Source organism: Apteryx mantelli, chromosome 2 (assembly GCF_036417845.1).
Source record: "Apteryx mantelli isolate bAptMan1 chromosome 2, bAptMan1.hap1, whole genome shotgun sequence".
NCBI lineage: Eukaryota > Metazoa > Chordata > Aves > Apterygiformes > Apterygidae > Apteryx > Apteryx mantelli.
Window position 1 is genome coordinate 22,631,428 of NC_089979.1, and position 14,530 is coordinate 22,645,957.

Genomic DNA, 14,530 nt, shown 5'->3' on the forward strand with positions numbered 1-14,530 from the left:
TGTAGGCAGCTCACTGCCCAGCACCTCTGCGGCCCACCCACGAATATGAAGCTCAGCCTGAGAGGGAAATCTTTCAGAATCTGACCCTAAAAATTTAAGCAGTGCAATACTTAAATGAGTCTGTGGCTCTAGTCCTAGGCTACAGTTCAAATATTGCATTTCTATCATGAAGCTTCCTTTGCTGAAATATTATGAACCCAGAATGTGGTAACTGATGGTTGCATTTCAGCTGGTCAAGTATAACATTATTATTTTGAATATGAGATGGAAATCTTAATATATGATCAAGACTATAGTACAATTACCATAACAAAGATTAGGCTGAATATCTAATATGAATATTAATATAATTTATAAATCATTCTTCAAAGACAGAATGGGAGGAAGGGGAGAAGCTGTTGCCTTACATACCCTGGCTTCTTAAATTCACTGTGGGGTAGAAGGAGTTAGACCTCTGGCAGTATCTTAGAAATGATTAAAGAAGAAAAGGATACTACCCATCTTGCAGTGGAAGAGAAGGCCTCTAGCACAGATCAGATTAATGAGAGACTCTTATAAGCTTTTATTAACAGAATCACACTAAGCAAGATCTGGGAATAGTGTGAATTTTAACTATACAAAAGAAAAATAATATAGTAAAAAATGAACTGTTCAGCCATATCTTGGAAGACAATTTTTTTGATAAGGAAGATGAAACAGTAAAATCTTTCTCTGGTTTTGATCCTGACCAATAGGGAAGGAGGGGTTGAGAATATAAAAGTGAAAGCAATTTGTGTGAGAGTGAACATGAAATGATAAAGTTTATGATCTTCATAAAGAGAATAAAAAAATGAAATGCAAGAAGGCTAACCTCAGTAAATGCAAAGAATTGATAGGTAAAGTCTCATGTAAGGCACTTTAAGGAAAAGAGGAAACAAGCTGGCAGCTCCTCAGAGAACCAGAGAAAGAAATCAACTATAGAAAGATACAAATTTAGCTAAATCATGAGCTCTTCATTGATCTTGAACACAAGAGGAAATGTAGAAAGTAAACAGGAGGTGAGATTACGAAAAGTGGCTATAAAAGAATAACTCAAGCATGTAAAAACAGAGATTTCAAGGAGAAAAAGAAATTGTTCTACAATACATCTCTAGTAAGGAAAATATGGTGGAGAGGGAAACATTACAGATGAAGATCAAACTGTTTAATGCTTTTTTTCATCTGTCTTCCCTATAACAGTGATCAGGCGATTAAGATCATTCATTAATTCCAAAGACAAAAGACTATAATAGGAAAAGAACAAGCCAGGCAGGAATAATGTAGGTTCAAATTTTCAAGTTGGCTGAGCTTCCACCTACAGTACAAGGAGAGCTGGCTGAAGTGATCTCAGACTTGTTGGGCAGCTACTGCTGAAGCTTTGTGGAGAGTAGCTGAGATACCAGGAGTCTGGAAAAGGTTAGTGGAAAGGCAGTGGTAAGGGGAAATTAAAAAAAAAAGAGAGAGAGAGAAAGTAGAGTCAGAGGATTACAGAGCATTCAGCTTAAATTCAGTCTCTGGAAAAATTATTCAAAAATAAGCAAATAAACTTCCTGGGAGGAGCTTGGAGGTAAAAAGGTTAGCATCCAGCTTGGAACTGCCAAGTGCAAATCACTTGAAACCCAGTGAGTTGATTTCTACCACAGTCTGATAGGCCTGCAATTAGGGAAGAAGCTGTGGATATCAGCTATCTTTGCTTTAATCAGACAGCTGCACATGACTCACAATCCCATAAGCAAACCATATAGTCTATAAGCTGTTTACAAGCTGTTTTGGTACCTGTACCCACAGAGTAGTTGATAAAGTTTTGCTCTCAAAATGCCTTGAATGGGATGATGCAGGTTTCTAGAGCCAGTTTTGCCCAATGTCCTGCTGATAGAAAACAAAAAGTGCTAGACAAATTTGCATATGACATGAAGCTGTGAGGAACTGGGAGTACTTTGGAGGATTTCATTCAAATTCAAAATACTCTTGGCAAACTGGTAAAATGGCCTAGAAAACATATAAGATGAATTTCCAGAGTGAAAATGCAAGGTGCCACACTTTCACAGGATTGATCACAAATCTGAGATTGTCAAGAACAAAATTAAGTTGTAGAAAAGGATCTGGGAGCTGCAGTGGATCACAGACTGAGTGTACATGTGCATTGCTGTTTTGTAAAAAAGACAAACATTGTGCTGGGGTATATAAAAAGTATTGTTGCAGAGAGTTGCTTGGAGAAATACTATTTATTTGTTCCTCAGCATAGATACAGATGTAATTTGAGAAGTATGTGGACAACTTTGAGAATGTCCAAAGGAAAGTAACAAGAGGTCTAAAAAAGCATGACCTTGGAGGAAATAGTGAAGGAATTAGCTTAGTGTGGTCTAAGGAAGGAAGACTGGGGGAGGGGATGGTAATAGCCTTCAAGTACATAGTGGCTGCTGTGAGGAGGAAAGGAATAGCCTGCCCTCTGCATCTACAGGGGATAGGTCAAGAAGTGCTGGAGTTCAACTGCCACAAAGGAAGTGTATAAAAATTTTCTGAGGCATTAGGGAAAACTTTCTAATAGCACAATTAGGGAAGCAATAGAATAGATTGCCTGGGGAAGTCATGAAGTCTTCATCATTGGCGGTCTCAACAATTTAGGCTAACATCTGTCAGGAACAACACACATATAACCAAACTGGCTGGGGGCTAGGGAAGTGACTACATGACCTCCTAAAGTCCCGTCCAGACCTACTTTTCTCTGGTTCTAATCACAGGAGCCCCCCTCCCTGACAATGCTCTGTACTCATAGGTCTGAGCCATTTGACATGTGGTTTGATTACTATCTTGATTTCTTTGTAGTCTTATATATTAAACTCTGTGCTGGACAATAATTCCTAGCTTATCTGAAAGAAAAGTAATGTTTCACTTAGAATTCCTCCAGAATACATTAGGGTTACGTCTGCAGTCATCTTGCATCTCCATGTTTTCAGGGGTTTAGATTTAGACACTTTTCAGGGCAGCCCCAGACCTGAAACCTGATGATGTGAGAGAGGAGGGGGATGGAACATAAACCATATGAAGGAGCAAGAAATAGAATGACACGTTGGCCTGCTTCTGTGCTCCACATAGGGAGAAAAGGCAGAATGAGCCGTTAGGATCCTCCTTCCCCTCCCCTGAAAGACAGAAACCTCTATTTCCCGCTCGGAAAGGGGAACTGGAGATTCAGGAGCCAGATCTTCCTTCCCCTCCCTAACCCATGCGAAGGCCAGTGCTCAGAGCTCATAGATACCGCTCCAAACAGGCAGCAGCTGCCTTGAGTACAGCTTGAGTCACCGAGATCTTCAGGGCTGGATCTATAGCCTGTTTGTTTCCCCAGACCTGGGAAAATAGTACTGAGAGAATCTGTCAAACCAAAAACTTATAGGGTAAGCTTGGGAGAGGGGTAGGGGATAGGAAGAGGTAAAGAAGGATTCTTTGACTTGACCCATTGACAAATTTGGATTACTAGGCTTCCCCAGTATCCCCGAGAGACGTACCAAATAGCAACGACATTCAGAGAAATACCAGCTTTTAAAGTGCTTAGAAAATACCCGACCTTTAAACAGAAAAGGGAGGTACTAAGTGGATTATTCTCCTTTACGTGATATTTTCAGCTGAGATGAAAGTACTTTGTGGAGGTGAATAGGACCAAAAACCTATTTCCTTCAGCATTCCTGTCCTGTAGTATGGAGTGAGCATGCCAGTTCTCAGCTACTCCCCAGCAGTCTCAGCACTGGGCTTGATTCATACTTCATCTCTTTTTGGCTTCGTACAGAGAAAAGCATAACTTCTCAGGAGCCAGACAAAATGGGTTTGTGAGACAGGGACACCTGCAGAGTTAGAGATGGCAGAGAGAAGGACTTGGGACGTGTTGACCAAATAGCCAATTTCCAAAGCTTGCATGTGGTGGAGGAAGGAGAGAGGTTCCTGATACGTGGAGGGAGTATAGTTTAGGCATCTTAGGAGAGCCAGGGACTCTGCAAAGCCATATACTCAGGAGGATAGAGAATGGGTGGCTGACAGTCACCTCAACCATTGTTAAACTGATCATCTCTGCTAGGATCTGACTTTACTGTTATGTGTCTGTCTTCCTCTCACACAAGATGATCCAGTCTGTTCTCACTCAATTCTCACTGTAGCTCCAAACTCCTCATTCTTTATTCCTTACTCATCTGTCCCCTAACGGTCTCTGCTCACAGCAAGCATTCACAGTTGCCATCTCATCAAAAGAAACATTCAAGCTTTCTGAATTTCGTGGTGTCTTCAGAACACAAATCTACAAAATAATTCTGTCTGTCTCCTCAGACATGCACTTTGGGTAGAGGGAGACTGTAATAAACTACCTTTATTTATGTACAAGAAAGAACTGTTACTTACGCTTGGGTCTGAACTGACCTGCAGGTCATTGGTATATAACTCTTACTCCAGTCGGCCCACCTGGAAAGTGAGCACTCCAAAGCTTTAATATATTTAATTAATAGATAAGTAACTCCTTTAATTCCTGAGCCTGCATCTCCTGAAATAACTGGTTTCTTTCTTGATCATTGTTTCAAATGTTGCTCTCCGATTCTGCATGTTAGACAGAGCAAATAACAATTGACTGCAAATCCCAGTAGAACCGTTCAACCCTAAGACCAGGTGTGCTTGGTTTTCCTGTAGAGGCTGCTACATGAGAACCGCTTATTCACACCTCCCCAAATGCTGAACACTAGGTCTGCTCTGCACCCCTGTGAAACACGCCAAATTTCAGGATAAGCCCAGTCATATAGGGAATTTAGAGCATTTAGAAGAATAGACCTTTAACCTACAGAGGGTTTGCAGACTCAGCCACAGTTGAGCTGCCAGTCTTGCTATCATCCTATATATACTGCTATTCATTACAAAGAGAAGGGGCGGTCACACAGAAAATGGTATCTCCGCCTTGAAGCCTGCTGTTCTCCTGGTGGCATCTATGCCGTATTTAGGTCACTTTTTAAAAAGGACATATTATGCCTCAGGGCAGAATTGGATCCTTTGACTCTGCAGCCAAATCCTCTTCTCACTCTGGAATAAATACAGGGTAATTGCTTTGTTTTATTGAAGATAACAAGGATGTACCCGCTGCACTTGAATGTATTGTAATGGAAAGCAGAATTTGATCTCTTAACAGAAATAATAACCAAAAGACTTCACATTTTTTCCTTAAGTTTCAATAGCAGAAAAAATAATAAAAAAATAAAAACATGAGGAAGAGAAAATAGTTCCATTTCTTTTCTCATTTCACTGAAAATAAAGTCTGCCCCCAAAGCTCTCTATCAAGTTGCATTCATTCCTCAATAAAGACAGACTTTCATCTGCAGTAAGGCCTTTTTGGTACCATTAAAAGGAAAGTATTCCAGAACTCACTCTAATAGCACAAAATGCTCCCAGTGACATAACTTCTCCAGGGATAGGAGGAGTTAGAAACATGAGCAGGCAACATATAATTGAAGTTATGTAAAATTGTAATTATGTCATATCAATCAATGGTGGTATACAGATACAGCTACCCCATTTCTAGCACTTTTCTTGTTTTTTCATTTGTGTAGTTTAATCACAGCCTTAAGGAGTTTTATGTCCCTTTTTTTTCTTGGTATATTCAAAGATATAGTTCCATATGCCAAAATAGAGAATATATCACACTCCGTGTGACCAAAATCATTGCACTGCTCCTGTTAGCGAAGGTCTATGTAAGGGTCACCTCGTGTTCCTCAAACTACAGTGAGGAAATTCTGAAATAAACATTAGCCACAGGGGGAGGTTTTCAAACAGCGTATCTTGAAGGTGATCTGACTTAAACAACCCTTACGTGAGCTCAAGGAAAATCCTAATCAAGTTGGCAAAAATCATATCATGCAAATGTGAAACAGCTGTGATTTGGCAGCATGGTGGCCTGTTCAGATGTACAGCTAGTAAGACACCCTCCCACGGCAGCAGCCCATTTCTGCTGGTTGATCACAGCCTCCTTCCTCTCACCCAGTGCCTGTCTGAGGCCTGTCCCCTTTCTCCTCTGCCTCAGGTTTGTGTGGGGTCACCAACAGGACCAGCTGCCTTTTCACCAGAAAATGTGAGTAATAATAACGTGAGGCTTTTTTCATATCTTAGGTACTGCTCAGAAGTGTAGGTTGTTTCTGGTGCTTTTGCTCTCCCAAAAAAGCAGGAAAGTATCTTTTCCCTCTAGGTTTCAGTGTTAAATCTACTGAAAAGAAAGTGAGCTGCTTGACTGGAGCTTGGATTTTGGAGCTGTCCATCTTCTCAGGCATCCAGGCAACATTTGCAAGAATGTCCTTGCACCAGTAGGACTATAAAGAACATGATTTGTTAAAAAATTTAAGTTAATGGCACTACTTAAGACAGAGCTGAAAGGGAATTTTCCAGTAAAATGTGACCTTTTTTTAGCAAGTACTAGGTCATTAAACCTTGAATGTATCTGTAGGAAAAAGTTGGTTTTGTTGAGTCTTATATGAGCAATTGTTTTAAGCAAAAGCTCAAAGCCTGGTCACATCCCATTTTAACACTTTCAAAATGAAATGATTTGTGATTTTCAGCTTGAAATGACCCTCTAATTTCAAAAGGGCAGTTAATTAATAGTTTAGTTTAAAAATATAAATATTTAAGACAGAAACAAAGCATTTAGAAATTATTAAAATAAAATTTTATTATGAGTATGGCCTGACATTTGGTTTGGCTAATAGGGTTTCAATAAATATTTGAGATTTTGAATATTTGTGGGATGGGTTCAAATGAGATGGAAAAACTTAAAGATAACATATGTATGTATGCAGATAAAAGAGAAAATGAAAAAGAGATGTTGGTATGTTCATACAATCACACATATGTTTTTCAGTATTTGCTGAAATGGGATAACTTATCCTTAGAAACATGTATAAGAGACATGCAAAACCCTCTTTCCCTATTAAATTTTTTTACACATTGTATCCATCACTCACAAAGTCCTTTTTTTTTTAGGGATAGCATGCATTTTAATCCTAAAGCTTTCTGTAGCAAATTCCAATTATATATCTCCTCTTAATCCCTCTAAGTTATTTACATTATGTTATTTTTTTAAAAAAATTTTAAATTAAGTATTTGCATGAGGAAGTGAACCCTGGAACACTTTGATTTTTCATAATAACAATCTTTTTTCACTCCATTTGGATCTGTGTCCTATGAGTGGGCTATAGCAAGTTTTAGAGCAGATAGCTGCTTTTCTAGCATGTCACCAGCATATGTACATGTCAATCCATGTTACACAGGAACTAGGCTAACATCATAATTTTAGTGAGGAGTTCCTGTAATTTTCAGTTTCCATATTAACAGGGGGGAAAAAAAAGACTTCTTGGGAAGTTTATGGCCTGAAGAGTGACAAATACTTACAGTGCACACAGACATGATTCCCAGATAGTCTCTTCTGTACTACAGCTCTCCAGCCCACATGGCTCGCATCAGGCAAAGCGGGCTGGAGACTAGCGCTTGATATGAGGAGGGAAGAACAACTGGAAATGAAAGGGTTGAACGTCTCCTAAAGCAGTCTGCTGAGTGGAAACCTCTGCCTTCTACCAAGGGAGATTTTCGAAGTGGATGTCAACCAAGAATGATTTGCTTCCCCAGCAAAGTCTGTATCCCAGTTTCAAAAAGCAAATGAAGGCCATGCATGGTAGCAGCTGTCCATTTGTGTGGCTCCATCTGCGAGCCCTCTGCAGTCTACTCCGCCATCGCCATTGCACTCAGCAGTTCCTTCCTTCTGCATGTGTACTTCTCATTCCATTCTCACCATCTACTCACAAGGTATTCCCAAAATATCTGTATCTCACCAGTTTGCAATACAAGAGTTGGCTTGCCTCCTTCAGCCACCATTGTGTACCAAAGCATTATTAAAATAATGTGGGTGGAGATCAATCAATAATAAGGATGGCTCTGTCAGCTGCAGATGTGGGAGAACTACACTTCAAGGCACTTCTTTAGAAAAGCAAAGACCTGTTACTCTGAATACTTTTATGCTAATACTTTCAAATCGGATTTTTTTTCCCCAAAATAACGGGCCATCGACATTTTGTCTTGAGCATATGAAAACTGAAAGCTGCTAGAAGGAAGTCCTGCAGCCTTCCACAACACACATGCCCAAAATGAAGACATATACAGTAAGTGTAAACAGAGGTAGCCCATATGACAACCCATTTTACATTATGCTGTACAGGTTATGTATGGCTGAAAAATATTCTAAGTGACTTTTATGCAAGTTTCCATATATAATAACATTGTTTTAGCTGTTCACAGAAAGGGTAGAGTGTCAAGCTGCTGCATTTACGCAAAAGTCAAGGAACACCTGATGTTTTCATGTCTTTGTTTCTGGGTGGCCCTGAGGCTTTTCAGAGGGCTTTCTTGGAGGTCTGTCACCATACAAAATTATCAAAAACCTAATTCATGCAAGTGAGGATTCTGCTGAAAGAGTCAGTGATTTTTCTCTCTTGCTGTTCCCTGGGACTGGTCAGCTGTTCCCAGAGCTGTAATGAAAGTAGTTATCTCCAGGTGTTGAATGGCCACTGAGAACATACTATATATTCTCTGGCTTAAATTAAAGCACATATGTATTGTCAGTTCATATTTACATATTTCTTAATATAGTGCATGTGTTTCTTTACAGTATGAAGTGTAATTTTTAGATATTAAGGATGTGGAAGTGCACCCACCATGAAATGTGACCCCACAGGCATGCCATGAAAGGGAGTGACTTCATCTCATGAGTCTGGAACACTTGCAGGTGCAGGTGAGCAGGAGTGAGGGGACAGGTGTCCCCAGCAAGCAAAAGGCAGTGTCACTCCCCAGACCTGGCAGTGGAAACACTGCAGAGGCCTCTGTAGAATCCTGCAGAATCTTAATTTACTGTCATTTTCCAGCATTTCAAAGAGTAATTGTATTTACAAAATAACAGCTTTTCCTTTCTCTGTATTTTTCTCCAGAACATCGTAGCTGTGCTCCGTTTCTGGCTCACATTTTAAATGTGCTTTGGCAGCAAGAAAGGCCCCAGCTTCTTTAATTTATTACCTCTGTTTATGGAATATGGATATTGGGCCAACTTTATTTCTTACACTAAGTGAATCAGTGCAAATGCAAACACTTTTGGACATCCACTGTATAAAATAAGCTTATTTAGATGATCAAATAAGTGTTCCCATATGCATGTTGGCTGGTATTTTGTTCAGTTATAGCATTCTTGTTTTTCTTCTGTGGTGTCCTTTGTCTTTTTTCCTTCCCTTTTTGACTTTGTTGGTCAGTTACTCAGAAAAAAATTGCTTGTACCTTAAAAGAAATACTGTCTATTCAGCATATGGCATTTATAGATCTTTGGAAACACTTCTGGGAGGCGTGCTTCAGATTAGCAGTCTTTTCTCTTTCGGGGATGGTTTTAATTTGTTAGCACTTTAGATCTGTAGTCTTGAGGTAGCTGCTTTTTCAGTCAATAAAATGGTTAGTGAAATGAGGGTAAAATATTATAATTCTGTTCTTCAAATCAGATTTTTATGTGGTTTTTTTTCCTCCTGGTATGTAAATCTGTCACGCTGAGAGGATTTTTTCCTGTTTTCTTTTAATCTTCAGGCATGTGCCAAGAATGATGATTTTAACCATGAATTACCACAGTGACTCAAAGCCAAGCTGCTGGGAGGCTGCTACGCTGGGATGAAAAGAGAGCCAAGAGCAGTCCAGCTTTGACTCAAAAGTTTCCGACTAAATTCTGCCACCGTGTCTATGTTTCTTGCCTCATTTGCTCGCAGCATATCCAGTGCTCAACATCACATGCACACTCCTAGGCACAAAAAAACTAGCCATAAGGAAAGCCAACAGGGTGAGTAAAGACAAAGATGTACTTGTTCCGATTGCAGGCAGCTTCCTGCAAAATAACAGATCTGTCTTGGCCGGCACAGCTCATCCATTGATCCACCTTCATAGCAGGTAAGAAATCCTGGGGGAGAACCTAGCCGAGTCTGTGAGGTCCGTGTGGCTCATTAATGCAGACAGGCAGAGCCAGTGCTCTGAGCAGGGAAGTTATGACAGCCAGCGAAGGAGAAGAGGCAGGTAAGCCTTCGTCCTCTGCCTGGCTTCTCTTCTCACCTAAGGCACTAATCTTGTCTGTGTGTCCCTGTGGGAGCATACTGTAAACTGGGGCCAGGAAGGAGAGTTTTCATTCTTTCTCCTCCACCTATTCTGGTTCTCCAAGAAAATAAAAGCATAGGTATGCCCTGAGGCTTATAATTAATTGCCTAAATTGTGCCTTAAGGATGGGCTGGCTGAAGAAGGAGCCAACAAAATGCTCTTATCAGCCATATTTACATATTTAAGTCTTTGTTCTGCAGAGTCTTTTGAAAATGGTATTGACTGTAAGGAGTGAATGAGAATGGCAACGCAGGATGACGCTTTGAGAAGCGACTGCAGTTTATCATAGTAACCAGGGAAAGCAGGTTTCTTCAGGACTCTGGGACTCATCTAGCCCATCCCAGTCCCAAGACAGGATCAGTTATATCTGTGTCAATCAGGCAGATATTTCTTTAACCTGACCTTAAAAACCTCTGTAACAGGGATTTCACACCCTTTCAGGTAGTCTTTTGTAAAGCTTCGTTCACTGTCCTCCAGGAAAAAAGCTTTTCCTAGTATCTAACCTAGAGCTTTGCTGCTGGTTCAGTCCGTTGTTTCCTCTCCCCTCACCCACGGACAGGGAGGGCAGATTGTTCGCTTTCTTTTGCAGGAGCTTTTTAGGTAGTTGAAGCCTGTGCCCATGTTTCCTCTTCAGTTTTCCCTTTTCCACTACACAAGCCCAGTTCTTTCCATCTTTCCTTACACACGGAACTATGTGAGCATTGCCAGTGACAGCCTTCCTTAGCCCATTTGATATAGACTTGACTTCTATCAGAAGACCAGTTTACACTGTTAGTTCATTGACAGAGACACAGTGTTAGATATGTGGGACAAACCATAACAGTAGGACAGAAGACAGTACAGTGGATGACCAAAAAGGCCACTGAATGGCAGTTGAACCTGCCTTAGCTGTGCGCCATGCCAGAACTATTTCTGCCATAGTCTTTGTGTTTGTGTGCCTGCGTAGTTTGTTTGGGGTTATTTTGGTTATACAAAGGGTGAATTACTCTGTTTTTCTGAAAAAAATCTGCGAATGGATATGCATGCATTTCTCTTCTCTAACGCATTCATGTAAATAAACCTGAGAATAATATTTTGCATCAGGCAGTACTTTCCATGTAAAAATGCCTTTTACCTCCTTGACCATTGTGATTTGGAAAAGGGCAATATATTCACCAAGAGCCCAGACCCCCCTGGGGGCAGATGGCAGAAAACAAACTGCAGCAGGAACAACAGGGGAGAAAGATGCTTCTCTGGTGCTATGGATGTGAGGGAGAACCACCCAGGTGGACCTCCAGGCCTTACCTCAGTAATGGGACTGTTGTCTCTATTGGCACCTAACCACACGTCTGGAGCTAGGGCTTGTGGGTGCTTGAAGCATCTGGGCCCACTGAGAGAGGATGAATTGCAAGATAGCTAATGCTCCACACAAATAAAGTCAAAAGCACCATGCTGGGTAAATTATAAACATTCCCAAAAACATAGCAACGAAAACAAGCAAACACAAACAAACCCAAACAGCTTCCTTTCTGTTAAAAACCTGTATCAATTGCAAGTTCTTTTTGAAAGTGAATTTATGATTTTGTCCAAGAAAAAAGGCTTGTTTGAAGTTATAGCAATTATTAGCTTTATTTTTTAAAAAACAGAGAGCAGTGCAAATGCATAACATATAGGAAGTTTCTCCATTACACTTGACAGGAACAGAATAAGCCTGGAATCAAAGGGGTATGTTAACAGCTCAGCATATCTCCCCTTTGGAACTAGTATTAGTCTATCATATCACTGAAAAATAATAAATCTTTGTAAAAGACAGAAGTTGCTTTCATAGTCCAGCAGCAAACCCTGTCTGGCGCTATTGGAAAAATAAAAAAGGCAACATAATCTAAATTACATTGTTAAAACACCTACAGCCTCGTTCATTTTCATATGCTTTCCATATGTAAGCACTTAGCAATAGAAAGTCCCTAGAAACTCTCGTCCTGCGTGCGCCCATGTGTGTGTGTGTGCATGCGCACGCCCGTGCATGTGTGTGTGTGTGTGTGTGTGAGAAAAAGAGAGCGAGAGAAGGTGAACATGGAGCCTTGTGTTTTTATTCTGACATCTTCAAGTGGAAAATACTGCAAAACCTAACTGGCATAGAAATAATTAAACTACATAAATAAATGAATAAATATAATAGCAAGTTTTCACATATAAAAATTCCTCAAAAGTTTTTAGTTTTATTTATCAGCCCCCTTCCACACCCACCAGAGCATATGGCCCTCTGTTTGTGCAAATCAGCAGTCTTTGCTTAAAGTGGATGTTTCTGTTAACACTGTGACTAATTACTGAAAACAAACATGTGTAAGTATGATCTCTGCTAACTGCCTCTGTCAACCCATCTTTTTCTTCTTGTTATTCATTCAAAGGGATTAAGATTGCTCACAAAAGTACAGTAGACCTCTATTTAGCCTGTTAACTGGCATGAATAAACAAAGCCCATCAAGCACAATTGATGTCATGCTTCAGGAAATGTTTTTTACATTAGTAAAAAAATCATAAAAAGTGAAAAAGTTTTAAAGAATCTTGAAACACTGACTGTAAAGAGCTTTAACACTGGACATAAAGGGCTGGTTTTGGAATGGGTATTGAGGAATACAACTATGTATATTCCAGCGCAGGAAACCAGATGGATGGCAGACATTTTACACTGAGGGTAACAAGCATGGTCTCAGTATGCAAGTCTGGACATACGTGCATGCAGAACGGGCATCCAGAGAAACTTTTATGTCAGTCTTTCTTGTGGTTTTCTCCCATCCAGGAATAAAAAAAATCATGAAGACTCAAAGCATCCATTTGGTCTTTGTAAGATGTCCTTCAAAAGCTGGATTTATCCGCTGCCACGGCAGCATCACGGGAGCGGGACGCAGCATTCTACACGCCTTCTCTTCTTGTTGCCTACCTGGGAGCAGAGGGAAGAGGAGACACCCAGACTCCTTTGGAGCATGTGTGGTTCCTACCACAGCAAGAACAGCAAAAAAGGCATCTTTGTGGAACAGCTGCAACGTGTGTGCTCTTCACAGACCTCATTCCTGGGCCGGTTATGGCCCTAGAGAAGCTGTTGGGCTCTGAACTGCCATGGCCAGTGGTAAAACATAAGAGCTCAGTGCACTTTCTCATACACACACTAAACACCCCTAAGAGGAGCCAGCTCTGCAGGAGAGAGAAGTCGTATGCTTCGTTACACAGTCATGCTGCCTGCTTGTACAGCTTCAAGCTGTGGGATGAGGTCTCAGTGTGTTTTAGTGTAAGTTGTACGTAATATAAATTGCATGCTAGAAAATTGCACAAGTCTACATCTGCTGATTTTCCGAGCACACAGTATGGTTGGGAGCCAATTCACTGTCATTTCTCATCTCTTGCACTTTACACAGGGTGTTTCCTTTATAAAACAACTTGCCTTTGGGTTTAATGATTTCTAAGGAAACATAACTCTGTCACTGCACTGTGGTGTTTAATTCCTCCTTTGTCATTAGTGTCTGCCCTCTGCAGCCCGGGAACGCCAGTGTGCTCACTGAACTGTGCATGCACTTTGTGTATTCTTGGGATTGTGCCCATGCTTGGAAGCCGGTGTTTGAACTAGATTGAACAAGATGGCCTTAGCCTTCAAAGCAAGTGTGTTTACATTCTTTACCCTATCTAGGCTCCTTTTTTTTTTTTTTTTTTTTCTTTTTCTTTTCTGAGTGCCCCCAAGATAGGTGTCTTGCTGTTAGAATGAATACTTACCTCTTGCATTGCACTTTCTTCCAGTGGTCTCAGCATGCTTTTGCGGAGGTGGGGAAGCACTGCTAACTCCATTTTATGGATGGAAAAATGGCAGCATAGAAGAACAAGGATTTTCTCAGACCTGCAGAGCAAGCCAGGGGCAGAAACAGCCAGGAAAAAACAGGTCTCCTCTTATTCAACCCAAGGTAACCCAGCCCGGTTCAGGCCTGCTGTAACACCTCTGATTCCATGTCAGCCATCCTTTTGCCTCAGTGGTTCCTTCTCCCGCTCCCAAACTAAGCCTTGTGGTGGGGGGAATAGCAGAGAACAGGGACAGTAAGGCAAGGAAGCTGCAGAACTAGAAAGGTCTCATCCAGTTCACTTTAGCACAGCAAGGAATGAAGCAACCAGTGGGAGATTTGCTGTCTCTCTCCCATCATATTTACCCCTGGAGGAGAGCTAGGAGAGAAGATAAGATCTTTTGAATGGGGCTGGTGAGCAGAAGACTTAAGAAAGGAAGAAAAAAAAATCCTGACAACAGGAGGTGCGTCTGATCAGTGCTTAGCTGGCTCTGTCTCCTGTCACACACAGTTTCTTTGGCCATAGGAAGGGA